At 50.5% G+C, this 14,317-nt stretch overlaps 1 protein-coding gene across 1 annotated transcript in view; it reads right to left on the bottom strand.

Annotated features, from left to right (window-relative positions):
• The window catches only part of LOC132570380 (ephrin type-B receptor 5), a 245,887-nt gene extending 236,124 nt beyond the window's left edge, over positions 1 to 9,763 (bottom strand). Inside the window, exon 1 of the mRNA XM_060236947.1 lies at positions 9,753 to 9,763. The gene's annotated coding sequence lies outside the window, so the exon portion shown is untranslated. The remainder of the gene's footprint in view (positions 1 to 9,752) is intronic.
• Between the last annotated feature and the right edge of the window lie 4,554 nt (positions 9,764 to 14,317).

Below are 14,317 nucleotides of genomic sequence, written 5' to 3' on the forward strand. Positions count from 1 at the left end.
TCAGGCATACTGGGAGAGTTTACATCGTTCTTCACTCCTCCATTTAATCCATACCGCAACCCTGTGAGGTAGGTGAGGCCGAGAGTGACCCAAGGTCACCCAGTGTGCATCGCAGAGTAGGGATTCAAACTTGGGTCTTCCAGATTCCAGACTGACACTCTAATCACTCCACCACACAGGCTCTTGTAAGATAACAGGCATCAAAAAATAAGACCAAGGCCAATGGTGAAGAACCAGGTAAAATTATACTAGACCTGGCTCTTCAAGCTGTGGTATCATGGTTCAGACTGTGTCGGATGAAGCTGAAGCTGACGAAAACAGAGGTCCTTTATCTGAAGTGGCCCAGGAAAGGTGATCCCCTTGCCGGCTCTTGATGGGGTGCCACCAATACCGGCCCCTAAGGTCAAGAGCTTGGGAGTGCTCCTGGAGTCCTCTCTGACAATGGAGGCCCAGGTAGCAGCCACTACCAAATTTGCCTTTTTTCATCTCCAGCAGGTTCGGCAGCTGGCCCCTTTTCTGGAGCATGACGACTTAGCTATCGTGATCCATGCTACGGTCACCTTGAGAATAGATCACTGTAATACTCTCTACATTAGGCTACCCTTGACCCTAACCTGGAGACTACAGCTAGTGCAGAACACTGCAGCACAGCTGTTGATGGGGTTCCTGAGATGGGAGCACATTCGGCCAGAGAAGAAAGAGCTGCACTGGCTGCCTATTGTGTTCTGAGTTCGTTTCAAGGCGTTGGTTATGACCTTTATGGTCGAGGGCCTGCCTATCTATGGGACCGCCTTTCTCCACATGTTCCCCAGAGACCAGGGACACAAAATCTATTGTCCATCCCCAGACCAAAGGAAACCAGGCTATGCTCTACACGGGCTAGAGCATTTTCAGTGGCAGCACCAGAAATGTGGAACGCCCTCCCAGAGGCCGTAAGGGCCCTGCGGGATCTTTCATAATTCCGCAGGGCCTGTAAGACAGAACTGTTTCGACAGACCTTCAACATCTGAATCCGGGAGAGAACCACCACCTCACACCACTGAGAAGCTACGAATATCATGGGATCATTAACAGAAAAAAGAAGAAGAAATATCTCGCCATATCAAGTGTATAGCACCACAAAATGTTTTAAATGTATTGTATTGGTTTTAAATTGTTTTATATAATCGATTGTTAGCCACCCTGAGTCCGCTTGCGGAGAGGGCAGGATATAAATGTAAAGTAATAAATAATAATTAATAAATAATAATAATGCTTTACTTCTCAGTTAAAATTCTCTAAATTCCCTTCCTGTTTCACCAACAGGCTTTGTCAGTCTTACAGTAGTCCTTCAAAAAGAGCACAAAGTCAGTTCTCTTTTTTGAAGAATTACTGCAAGATGAACAGATCCCCTTGACAAAGCCTGTTGGTGAAACGCTTTGGGAATTTTAACTGAGGAATAAAACATAACTTTACCTGATTTTACACTGCCAGCCGTGTCTGTGAGCCGCCCTGAGCCCGCCATCGGCGGGGGAGGGCGGGATATAAAAATAAATTTATCTTATCTTATCTTATATATATATATCCTGGGACAGGTGCAGCCCTTGTGTTTTCTTCTTCTAAGATACAAACAAACGCATAGAATTAATTCAGTTGAAAGGGTGGGGAGCAGAGATTGAAAAACGACATGGAAAAATAAAGGAGCAATGGGGCGGCGGGTACATCCTATCCCCTTTCAAGTCTCTCGAGCGCTGCCAAAAAGGAGCACAAGTGCCTCGCAGGCCCACTGAGGGGTGAACAAGAAGCGACACGTTCACAAGTGGCAGACAAACCAATGGAATCCAACTTAAAATTGCCAACCCGGCTCTTTCTAAGGACAACTGGGGAATTCAACAATTTGCAGGAAGGAAGCTTCAGCTTTTGGCGGAGACTTTTTTTTAATAAGACGCAGGAGTGAAATCAATCCCAGGGATGGCTCGGAGACATCGACCACAGAGAGCTGAAGGAGATGAGTTTTGACATTCCACCCAACTCTATAAATTTCATAATTCTACCCCATTGAGAGCTGGCATGGCAGGGGCCTTCCGCCTCCAGCCTCAAAGGCTGGAGGAGGGAAGTTCGCTGCTGTGATTCTATATGCAGAAGGCAAGTCCAGTCAGAGGATAGGGTTCTTTTTTTGAGGGGGGGTATTCTGTATTTGTGTCCATGTGTGTGTGTACATGCCTGCCTGGAAGTTACTGGGCAAAACACAAAACTACAGTGTACAGCAGGAGTGGCCAAACTGTGGCTCGGGAGCCACATGTGACTCTTTCACACATATTTTGTGGCTCTCGAAGCCCCCACAGCCCCATCAGCTGGTTTGGAGAAGACATTTATAGTTAAAGTTACTTTCTTTCCACCTCTTCTTCCCCTCATCTATTTGCTTTCTTTTCAGTTTTCTTTCCACCTTTCCTTCCTTCCTTGCTTGCAGCTCTCAAACATCTGACAATCATGTCTTGCGGCCTTCAAACATCTGACGTTCATCTCTTGCAGCTCTCAAACATCTGATGTTCCTCTCTTGCGACTCTCACACATCTGACATTCATCTCTTGCAGCTCTCAAACATCTGACATTTATTCCATGTGGATCTTTCGTTAAGCAAGTTTACCCTGGTGTACAGGTTAAGCAACCACAAGTTAAGTTAAGTTAGCCTTTATTGGCATAAAATATATAGATGTATATATCAGAGCAAATTGGTTTAAAAAAAAAAGTTAAAATGGAACAACTGCATACATATACATCAGGAAAAGCATAAACATAAACTATTTCTATGAGATCCTCTGGCGTGCCTTTAAAACAGAATAAAGAAACTTAGCCACTTTCTCAGTGACACTAGATGAAGTATCGTTCAAAAGATTATAGACCTTAAGTGCATCAGAACAATCAACCATGCTAACTAAAAGAGGATGTAAATACTTGTGACGAAGATCTGTATACAAATTACAATAAAGAAGAATATGAGTAACTGACTCCACACATTTTTGCTTACAGAGACAGTATCTGACTGAGTAGGCTGTCTTGTTAAATCTGCCATAAAGAATGGCAGAGGGCATGGCGTTGCATCTGGCAAGGGAAAAAGCTCTGCGCTGCTGTGGCACCTGCAAGATGGATAGATATGAGGCCATTTCCCCAGTACTAAGAGAGATCTCAAAACTCAGTGGGGAACAAGTTTTCTTAGCCAGACTGTATAGGTCTTGGCGCTCAATATCTAGCAACCTGTTTTTAATTTGTTGGACTGCGGTGGTGAAGGACAGCATGGACAATAGTTCTAGGGATAAACACACTGCTTTTATTTTTCTCTCAATTTGTGCTGACCAATTTGACAAGTTAAATTCAGAGAGCATTTAAGAGATATAGCTCCCCGGTTCATAGTCGTAGTGCAAGCGTAGCCAGAATGTGAAGGCCATGAGCCATGCACTAGTAACCATTCAAGACATGCCAGTTTCTACGCAGATAACTGCATATGGGACACATTTTGGCATGCCCAGAATTTTACGCAAGAATTTGGATTGGACACGTTCGATAGCACCTTCATAAGATCCAATCCAGATTGGGATGCCATACAGAAGTTGGAAAATCACTTTGGCTTTGAATACTTTTATGGCCGCTGGCACAAATTGGTTACCTTTGCCATAAAAAAGCAAGCTATGGCAGATGCACTGATGTTAGCTATCTTCGCTGCACACTTGCGATGGGTAGACCAAGTCACATTATATTGAAAATAAACACCTAAGTATTTAAAATACTTGACTTGCTCTTTCTCTTTACCATCAATAACCCATTTGTAAAGTCTCCACTTTTTTGAGAAAACTAAGATTCTGGACTTCTCATAATTAAGCTGGAGCTTATTACTGGTAAAATACAGAACACAACGGGACAACAGACGTCTTAAGCCCACTCTAGAGCAGGACAACAGCACTGTATCATCAGCATAAAGTAACAAGGGTACATGTAATGCACCGAGTTTTGGACTATGGCAGTCAGAACCAGACAACTGAATAGCCAGGTCATTAAGGAAGAGATTGAATAAAAAGGGAGCCAAAATGCAACCCTGTTTGACACCCTTATTGGCACAAACTAACAACACTGTATAACTTGATTAAATTAACGTGTTGTATTATTATTTACACACTCATACACACAACAATTGCACTTACAACATTACATTTCCCAAAGCCATAATGCATATCTAGAGTGCATTGACAAAATAAAAGTCCATATAGAAGACGCTAATCCAGGGGCGGCAAACTCATTTGTTATGAGGGCCGGATCTGACATAAATGAAACCTTGTTGGGCCGCACCATGTCGGGCCGGGCCACATGTGTACTTATTTAAGATTAGACAGCAAAGATATAAACTTTATAAAGGACATACACAGACACAATTAAAGATTTTTTAAAAAAAACTTACAATAAAACATGCTTAAAATATTAGAACATGCTTAGAATATTAGAATTAGGTGATTTCTTTGTATCTCTCCCATAGGATCCAGGGAACTGGGCAAAGGAAGCTCTGGTCCTTCCCTTCTCAGGGATCCAAGAGGGGGAGGAGCCTCAGCCAATAGAAGGAAGAGAGGCTTGGCTCAGTAGCTCTGCTGTACAATTGAGAGAACCTGGCAAAGCAAGCTCTCATTCCCCCCCATCCTCCCCAGGGGAGGCGCCTCACCCAATGGAGAAAATAGAGACTTTGCTCTGTAGCTCCTGTGCAAATGAGCAAGCTTTGCAAAGCAAGCTGTGATGCAGAAGGAAGCAAGAGAGAGGGAGAAGGAAGCAGATGACAGCCAGTTGTTTGGGGGCCAAAAGGAGGCCTCCAAGGGCCTGATTCGGCCCCTAGGCCACATGTTTGACACCCCTGCTCTAACCAATTTCAAAGACTCTGGTCAATTTCCAGTGATGTTCCTCTTAGCTCTTGGCTTAGATAAGTGATGACACGCCTCCCAGGCTTGACTGGACATGTTTCAAGAGGTTCTCCCTTCTTCAAATCACCCTCAATAAATTTGGAACCGCTGCTCAAAATACAATTTTTCACAGGCATAAGTCCAACCAATGATGCAGACTTTTATTTTGTCAATTCACTCTAGAGATGTATCACGGCTTTGGGAAATGTAATATTGCCTGGAAGTTACAGCAATTTTTGGCGACGGCTATGGGGCATGGAGGATGTTCAGGGAAGTGGCTTGATACAGCCTGCCCCTGCCTCCCACTCCTGGTATTCCTTTGGAGGCCTCCCATCCGAGTACTTGCCAGGGCTGGCCCTGCTTAGCTTCTGAGATCTGACGAGATCAGGTTTGCCTGGGCTATCCAGGTCAGGACAGGGCTCTTAACTTAATTACTTTGTTTATATCCCACCTTTCATCTCCAAAGAGGACCCAAAGCAGCTTATAGCATTCTCCTCTCCTCCATTTGATCCTTCACAACAACCCAGTGAGGTAGTTTAGGCTAATTATGATTAATTAATTAATTAATCAGTGGCTATCAGCCATAGCGTATTGATGGAACTCTCTGTCTGGGGCAGTGATGCTCTGTATTCTTGGTGCTTGCGGGGGAACAGTGAGAGGGCTTCCAGTGTTCTGGCCCCACTGATGGACCTCCTGATGGCGCCTGGGGCTTTTCTGGCCACTGTGTGACACAGGCCGTTTTCCCACTCACGTTTTACTGGCGCCACGACCATCCTGACGCCGGCGAATCTGCCTGGATTTCGCAACAGAAGCGCCGGCGCTCCCAGAAGCGCCGGCGCTTTCCGTCGCTAAGCCAGCGCAAACGTTTTCCTGCATCTTTGCGATTTCCGTTTGCGCTGGCTTAGCGACGGAAGTAGCCGGCGCTTCTGGGAGCGCCGGAGCTTCTGATGCGAAATCCAGGCAGATTCGCCGGCGTCAGGATGGTCGTGGCGCCAGTAAAACGTGAGTGGGAAAACAGCCACAGAGTGTTGAACTGGATGGGCCATTGGCCTGATCCAACACGGCTTCTCTTTCGTTCTTATGTTCTTAATGTACGGCATTTTGCGTAGCATAGCCACAATTGTGCGTAGCATAACTGAGAAGCGGAGGAAAGCGGAATCAAACCCAGTTCTCCAGATTAGAGTCTGCCATTCTTAAACCACTACACCATGCTGGCTCCTGCAGTTTAGGCTGAGAGTGTGGAACTGCCCCAAAGTTAGCCAACAAGCTTCCACAGCATGAGTAGGGATTTGAACCTGGATTTCCCAAATCCTATTCCAACATTTAACCACTACGCACACTGCCTTTCCTCTGGGCTGGAAATCTTATAGGACATGGGCCTAGATCCTACAACCCCATGGGCAAGGTGGGAAATCCAACGGTATAGTTCAGGAGTGGCCAAACTGTGGCTCGGAAGCCACATGTGGCTCTTTCACACACGTTGTGTGGCTCTCGAACCCCCCACTGCCCCATCAGCCAGCTTGGAGAAGGCAATTTGTCTCTTTAAATGATTTCACCAAGCCAAGCCAGCTGGCAGGTTGGAGAATGCATTTAAAGTTAAAAGTTGTTTTCTTTCCACCTCTCCCTCCCTCCTTCCTCCCCCATCTGTTTCCCTTCCTTCCTCCCATCTGTCTTGCAGCTCTCAAACATCTGACTTTCATGTCTTGTGACTCTCAAACATCTGACATTTAGTCTATGCGGCTCTTATGTAAAGCAGGTTTGGCCACCCCGGTATCGTTTCTGCCCAATGGGAAAAGTTTGAAATGGTTTGCAATTGGCATCGCTTCTCATCGAGTACACACATACATTCTTTTGTCCAAGCTGCTGCCTCCAGTCAAACAGGTTTTGGGAGCCACACTGAAACCTGTTCTGCAGGGGCTGAAAGCGAAGGATGCAGCTACCATCCCTCTCCCCAGCCAGACACCCTATTCTTTCTCCAGGGTGCAGTTGCGGCAGAGATCCCGAGGAGGGGGTCTCCCACCAGGCCGAAAACAACGGGCTTTCGAAGTTTCAGCACAAGAGCAAGAGAAGCCCTTTGAAGCGTGGAACTAAGCAAAGCAGCAATGCCCAGTCCCCACAATGAACACCCTGCGTAGAGGCCAGACAAAGGGGGGGGGCGGGGAGAGAGACATGCACAGTAAGTCAGCTGGTGTACAACTGCTATTTCATCCATTCCCTCCTGCAAGGGTCTCCCCCAACCGAGCCCTGCAAACTGGTCCCCCTTGTCTTAGCCCTTCCAATGCCCAGTAGCAGGCCCAGGACTCCTTGAATATTTCAATGCATTCATTTCTATGGGGAATCTCCCTCCCTCCCCCCCCCCCACCCCACCATGCAATCAATGGCTCCAGGGCCTTAACTATATTGCAGCCAGGGACCCACATTAATTGAGATGAGATGGGGTGGGGGAAAGGAAATCTTACCGCTGGTCTGGCAAGGGAATCGATTTAAGAGAGCTTTCTGATGGGTTTCGTGTTCCAGCTGGTGGCTCTGAGGTTTGTTTGGGTTTCTGTTTTCAGTCTTCAAACCGGGGGTGGCAGAGATGCCAGGAAAAGGGGGGGGGGAACCTGGCAGTTTTAAGCAGGGGGTATTTTTGTAGAAAAAGAGATGCCAGAGCTCATTGGCACAACTTTTGCATACGCCACACACCCCTGACTTCACTGGAAGGTGTACGAAATCATTTCAGCAGAGCATCGACCTTAAAATGCTTCTTGAAGTATGATTGTCATAATAAAACCTGACTCCTATTGTACTTTTAAAATGACTTTCTCCTATGCGACCCCAGAGGCAGGATGAAGATTTCCATCTGTCTGCTTTCTATGTTTTGGTTATTCCCGCCCCCTTTTGGGGTGGGGGGGAGGAAATTTTTATAAAGTTCATCAAATCTCAGAGTTCAGCAAAATTATCAAACGGGGGTTGAACAACAGAGCCCAGAAGCAAGCGGGGTTTGGGGGGGGGGGGGGAGGGAGTGTAAGAAAGAAAGAGCACAATAAAATTTAGAGCAGGGGTGTCTTGGGGAGGAAGGGGGGAGGAATAGCTTGCTTTGCCAGGCTCTCTCAACTGCACAGCAGAACTATTGAGCTAAGCCTCTCTTCTTTCTTTTGGCAGAGGCTCCTCCCCCCCCACCCCCAGCCACCTGGGGAAGGAAGGAAAGAGACAGAGCTTCCTTTGCCCAGTTCCCTGGATCCCATGGGAGAAATTTTTAAAAAGCATCTTTAAGAACAATGAGTACTAACGTTTTAAGCATGCTTTAAGTTTTTCAATATATGTGTGTGTTTGTCTGTGTTCTTTATAAAATTTATATCTCTACCACCTAATCTTAAATAGGTACACACATGGCCTGGTCCAACATGGCCCAGCCCAATAAGGTCTCATTTATGTCAGATCCGGCCCTCATAACAAATGAATTCAACACTACTGATTTAGAGGTTCCAGAGCTCCGGAACCTACAGCACAATCCTAAACAGCTGCATCCTTCCTTAGGCCACAGTGGATAGAGGGGTACAACTTTGGTTAGGACTCTCGCTCTTTCTCAACAGGGGGCAGCAAGGGGGGGGGGCGTAAATCACTCTGACTGGGCTGGCCCAGCCTAGCTGATCTCCTCTGATGCTAAACATGGTCGACCCTGGTGAGGGTTTGAATGGGAGACCACCAAGAAAGCCCAGGGTCACAATGCACAGGCCAGTATTGGCAAATTTCCTCTGTTCCTCTCTTGCCTTGAAAACCCTATGGGATCCCGTAAGTCTGAGGCAACTTGACAGCACTTCCCACCTGTGGGGCAGTGGTGGGGTGCCAGTTTTTCACCTATAGGACTGGCATGTATTTGAACGCAGGCAAAGCAAGAGAGCCTGTGTCTAAGCAAAGGGCTCTCTGCCTCAAGGGAGTTTGGGAATTAATTTTTAAGTGCACAGAGACTTTCAAGGGGAAGGAGGCTGTCAGAGATCAGCAACCCTCCTACTACCCCGTCCCCCTTTTCCCTCCGACCCACCCAGTAGGAAGGGTGAATCATTGCTTGTCTTTCAAGAGGAAGGAGGCCACTGGAGATCAGCAACCCTCCTGCAACCCCGTCCCCCTTTCCCCTCCGACCCACCCAGTAGGAAGAATCATTGTTTGTCTTTCAAAAGGAAGGAGGCTGCCCAAGATCAGCCCCCCTTCAGCAACCCCGTCCCCCTTTTCCCTCCAACCCATCCAGTACTAAGGGCAAATCATTGCTTCCAACTGCACCCCCCCCTTCTCTACTCTGGAGCAAGCCCGCCCTTCTTGCCTTGCTCACAAAGAGGAGTAAATCGGTCCAGCTGAGCAATCTCCCCCCCCCCCCAGAAGAAGTCAGAATTGGAACATTTCACTCCCCCCCCCCCACACACACACGCTCCCGTTTTCATCTCCTTCGAGGAAAACATGCAAGCCACGGGCTCAACAGATGCTTCTTTTCCAAAAGGGGGGGGGGGTTAAAGCCACAGAAATGTCCCTTGCAACGAGAAAGGCCCCCCCAAAGATCTCCCCCCCCCTCCGTGCTGCGTGGCAGAGCCACCGAGCTCAGCTATGCAGCAGTTAAGAAATCATGACCTGATTTTTCAATTACGCCTCCCCTCCCCACTTCTCCCCCCCCCCTCTTTTATACCAGCCATCTGACACATAACTGGGGGGGGGGGGTGCGCGGATCAGCAGGGAGAAAGGGGGGTTGGCTAGCCACGAGGGGCACGAGCCCTACTGACACAGTTCCCCTAATGGGGGGTCAGGAGCAAGGCGGGGGGTGGTAGGAAACGCGGAGGACCCAACTCTGCCCAGCAAAGTACCCACCTGGCCGATGCTCTCGCCGCGCCCGGGAGGGGAGGAGAACCCGGGACGCTGCGGGTCGTGAGAAGAGCCCTCCGGAGACCAGCGAGCCTCGGTTCGTCTTACGGGATGCCCGGCGCAGGATCCACAGCGGCGCCTCGGGATCTTGCGCGCAGCCTTGCCGAAGAAGTGACGCCTCCAGGCGGGCGCATGCCGGGCGGGCTGCCAGTTGTCTGGGGAGCCCGAGGCGCAGCAGCAAGCAGACCCCGGGGGAGATGTCCACCCCCTGGATTCTGGGCTTCCCTTCTGGTCCGGCCGGCCTTCCGCCCTCCCCCCCCCCCCTCGATCTTCCTCCTCCTTCGGTGCCTGAAGCTGCAAAAAGCTTGGATTTCCCCCCCCCCCCTTTTCCTTCTTGTGCCCAAGCGCCTTCCCGCGGAGGAGAGAAAGAGCGCAGCGCACGTTCTCTTGGGCACTTCTTCGGGGGGACTTCTTCGCCCGCTTGCCTTGCCCAAGGGCCACCCGCTCGGATCGGCCGGGGAGAGGGGAGGAGAGAGAGAGAGAGAGAGAAGGAGCTCCCTTCTTCCCCCGGAGGGGGTGGGCGGGAGCAGCCGCGTCGGAGCCCCCCCTGCCGCGCAAGGGGCAGCAACAGCAGCTGCCGCTCCAAAGCCACCTTCCCCGGCGCGCACACGCTTTTGCACCGGCTCCGGCGGCGGCCCCAACTGGAGCAGCCCAGCGGCCGGGAGGCGGAGCTCGGCGCCGAGGCGCTGCCTTGCCCTGCCTTCCACGCGTTGAGTCCTCGCCCCTGGCGGCGGCGGGCGGCGGCGGCAGGCTGGGAAGGGGCTTCTTCCCAAGAGCGCGCCAACCACCCCGCGCTCCAGCCCGGCGCTGCGGCCTGCTTTGCGCGACTTGCCAGCGGCTTCGCTTTGCAGGGTCAGCGGGGCCGGATTGAACCCTGCGGAGGCCAGGGTGGCCAAGTCCGAGTCAAGAAAGATCTGGCGACTTTGGGGGCGGAGCCGGGAGACTTTGGGGGTGGAGCCGGGAGCAAGGGTGCGGCCAGCAGAATTCAACTCCAAAGGGAGTTCTGGCCGTCCCGTTTAAAAGTGATCTTGGAGGTCCCAGCCTTTTAAATGGCCTTCCCTCCATTGGAAGTAATGCAGGATAGGGGCACCTTCTTTTGAGGCTCATAGAACGGGACCCCCCCTGTCCACTCCATTTGAAACGTGGAGGGTGTTTTGGAGAGAGGCACTGGATGCTATGCTGCAAATTTGGTGCTTCTACCTTAAAAGACAGCCCCCCTAGAGCCCCAGATTCCATGAATCATCTTTCCATTACACCCTATGGGAATCGGTCTCGCTAGGGAAGGAGTGCCCAGCAGACTTTTCCCTTCCCCCCTGCCCCGCTTTCTGATGACCCTGAAGCAGGGGGAGGGCCTCCAAACCGGGGGATCCCCTGCCCCCACCTGGGGATTGGCAACCCAAGTGGAGGCCCCTAGGCAGTCGAAATCTCGAGGGGGGCCCTCACAAATTATCTCAGAGACTGAGCACCTGCCTCACCACCAATAGCCCCCACTGCAGCCTGCAGGCACCTTCTCAAAAGCCCCCTTTATTAAGCTGCGGGGGAGAGGCAGAGAGAGGCAAACTTGCTAACAACACAGCAGCAGCCACATCAGGCAAGTTGGGCAAAGAGTGGCTCAGTTGCTGGCTGCATATGCTGGCTGGGAGGGCTGCAAGCAGGGGGGGAAATGGGAGGGAGCCAGCCCGGGGCCCCTAAATGCATGGGGGCCCATAGGCCAGTGCCTAGTTGGCCTAATTGTTAATCCAGCTCTGGCAGGGTGGGTTGCTCAAAGGAGAGATACCCGCTCTTCAGTTCCTGGTGTGAACGCAAAACGTTGTTGGGCCCAGCCAACCCCGGTCCTCAGTATAAAGATTTGTAATAACACTGGCCAGCCTCACAGGGTTGCTGGTGAGAAGGCAAAAGGAGAGCCCATCCTTTCAAGCATTGCAGTGTGCAATAGAAACGCTGGATGTTATCGACCCCAGCAAACCTCAGCCTTGCGATTTTAGGGATTTAGAATAACACCTGTCAGCAGTGTTCCCTCTAAGCTGAGTTAGTTGTGAGCTAGCTCACAGATTTTTAGCCTCCACCTAACACATCTTTGTCTTAGCTCAGGAAAAATGGCCCCAGAGCACAATCATTTATGCAGGAGCTCACAACTTTAATACCAATAGCTCACAAAGTTGAATTTTTGCTCACAAGACTGCAGCTTAGAGGGAACATTGCCGGTTGGCCTCACAGGACTGGCTTTGGAAGGAAGGGAAAGGTCCCCTGTGCAAGCACCAGTCATTTCCGGGTGATGTTGCTTTCACATTTTCACGGCAGACTTTTTACAGGGTGGTTTGCCATTGCTTTCCCCAGTCATCTATGCTTTCCCCCCAGCAAGCTGGGTACTCATTTTACTGACCTCAGATGGATGAAAGGCTGAGTCAACCTCAAGCTGGCTACCTGAAAACCCAGCTTTTGCCAGGGATCGAACTCAGGTCGTGAGTAGGGATGTGCAAAAAAAAAAATCAGTAGTACACAGATTCGGAAGTATACGGGGGTGGGGGGGAATACGGAATCCCATATATTTCTGAATTCCGTAGTCGGAATAGCCACATATACGGTAGATGCACGGCTATTTCCGAATATACGGCCCCATTATACCCTATGGGCCATTGAAATCAATGGCAAATAGGGTATATTTGAAGCCACCTGGAGGGAAGGGGATTTGAGGGAGAGCCCCCAAATTTGCAGGGAACCTGAAGGAGACTCTCCGCTACAAACCCCCGAAGTCTCAAAAAGATTGGGCCAGGGGGTCCCATTCCAGGGGCACCCAAAGAGGGTGCCCCTATTCCACCATTATACCCTAAGAGCCATTGAAATCAATGGCAACATAGGGCATAATTAGAGGCTACTGGGGGGCAGGGGGGTTGAGGGAGAGCCCCAAAAACTGCAGGGAACCCGCAGGGGACTCTCCCCTACAAAACCGCCAAGTCCCAAAAAGATTGGGCCAGGGGCTCCCTGTCTTTGGGCTCCCCAAAAGGCCCATTGCCACCAAAACTGGGGAAAGCCCAATTAGCCACTTCCTCCGCTATAATTGCTGTGGGGAAAGTGGCTCCGGCCAGAGGGGAGTTTGAGGGAGAGGCCCCAAAACTGCAGGGCAGCTTCAGGGGACTCCCCAGCATGAAACCCCCCTGGCCCAAAAAGACTGCACCCATCTGTGGGCACCCCAAAAGGAACACTGCTCGCAATGGTGAGAAAAAAACAATTAGAGCCACTTCCTCACTGTAATTGTCGTGGGGAAAGTGGCTCTGGGGAGCAGGAGGTTTTGAAGAGAACCCCCCAAACTGCTGTACAGTTTCAGGGCACTGTCCCACACAAAACCCACAAGGCAAAAAAAAAAAAAAATTGGACCAGGGGGTCCAATTCCTGGGGCACCCAAAGCCAAACCTAACTTCACACCAGAGAATCTCTATAGGACCCAAATGCACTACATCCCTCTATCTTCTCTATGAACCCTGCAGGCCTGGAACCAATATAAACCCAGTTGCCAACGTCACTGCCACACAAAACACAATCTGCTCAAGGTCTGCTCTGCAGACCTGGCTGCAACAAACCCAGATGCCAGCTCTCCAGCCCTGCCCCAAACAACACGGGGAGAGCTGGCCAAACATAACAAGCATGCTGGCTCTGGGTCTCTCACCCAGGTGCCAGCTTCCCTGCCACAGAACACACAATCTGCAGATGCCAGCTCTCCAGCCCTGCCCCAAGCAGCACGGGGGGAGCTGGCCAAGCACAAGCATGCTGGCTCTGGGTCTCTCACCCAGGTGCCAGCTTCTCTGCCACACAACACACAATCTGCAGATGCCAGCTCGCCAGCTCTGCCCCAAACAACACGGGGAGAGCTGGCCAAGCACAACAAGCATGCTGGCTCTGGGTCTCTCACCCAGGGGCCAGCTTCCCTACCACAGAACACACAATCTACAGATGCCAGCTCTCCAGCCCTGCCCCAAACAACACAACTCTCAAACAAGAGAAGTGGTGGACCACCACACCTAGCTCCACATCATTCTGTATCTGACACAAAGCAAGAAGCATTTTTACTTACCTTGAGTGATGGATGGTTGGCTGGTCCAGGCTCTTTTGTGTTACCCAGGGTGCACCATGAGGAGGCAAGCCAGAATTGCACCCCAAATGAGAAAGATCACTGGGAAGGCCTCAGATTGTGTGAGAGGAAGGGAACCATTCCTTCTCTCTCAGCTCAGCAACACACCAGCATCACTGTCCCATTAGAGGGATCTCAGCATTGGGATGGCTGCTGGCTGCCTGTCATCATCACTGGCACCTCCCTCTTTCTTCCTCCTTCCCCTGAAAAAAAACCTGGGTTATCTGGGCTGGGCCTTTGGGTGCTGTCGGTTACAGTTGGGGGCTGCAATGGCCCTTTCAATATTATTAGGCATGTGTGGATGGGGGACGGGGGAAATTTGGATCGCTTTGCAGTTTTTAAACCAGCATTCACTTTTGGTTTGGGGAGGGATAAGGGGGGGGGG

This window comes from Heteronotia binoei, chromosome 4, assembly GCF_032191835.1.
Source record: "Heteronotia binoei isolate CCM8104 ecotype False Entrance Well chromosome 4, APGP_CSIRO_Hbin_v1, whole genome shotgun sequence".
Taxonomy (NCBI): domain Eukaryota; kingdom Metazoa; phylum Chordata; class Lepidosauria; order Squamata; family Gekkonidae; genus Heteronotia; species Heteronotia binoei.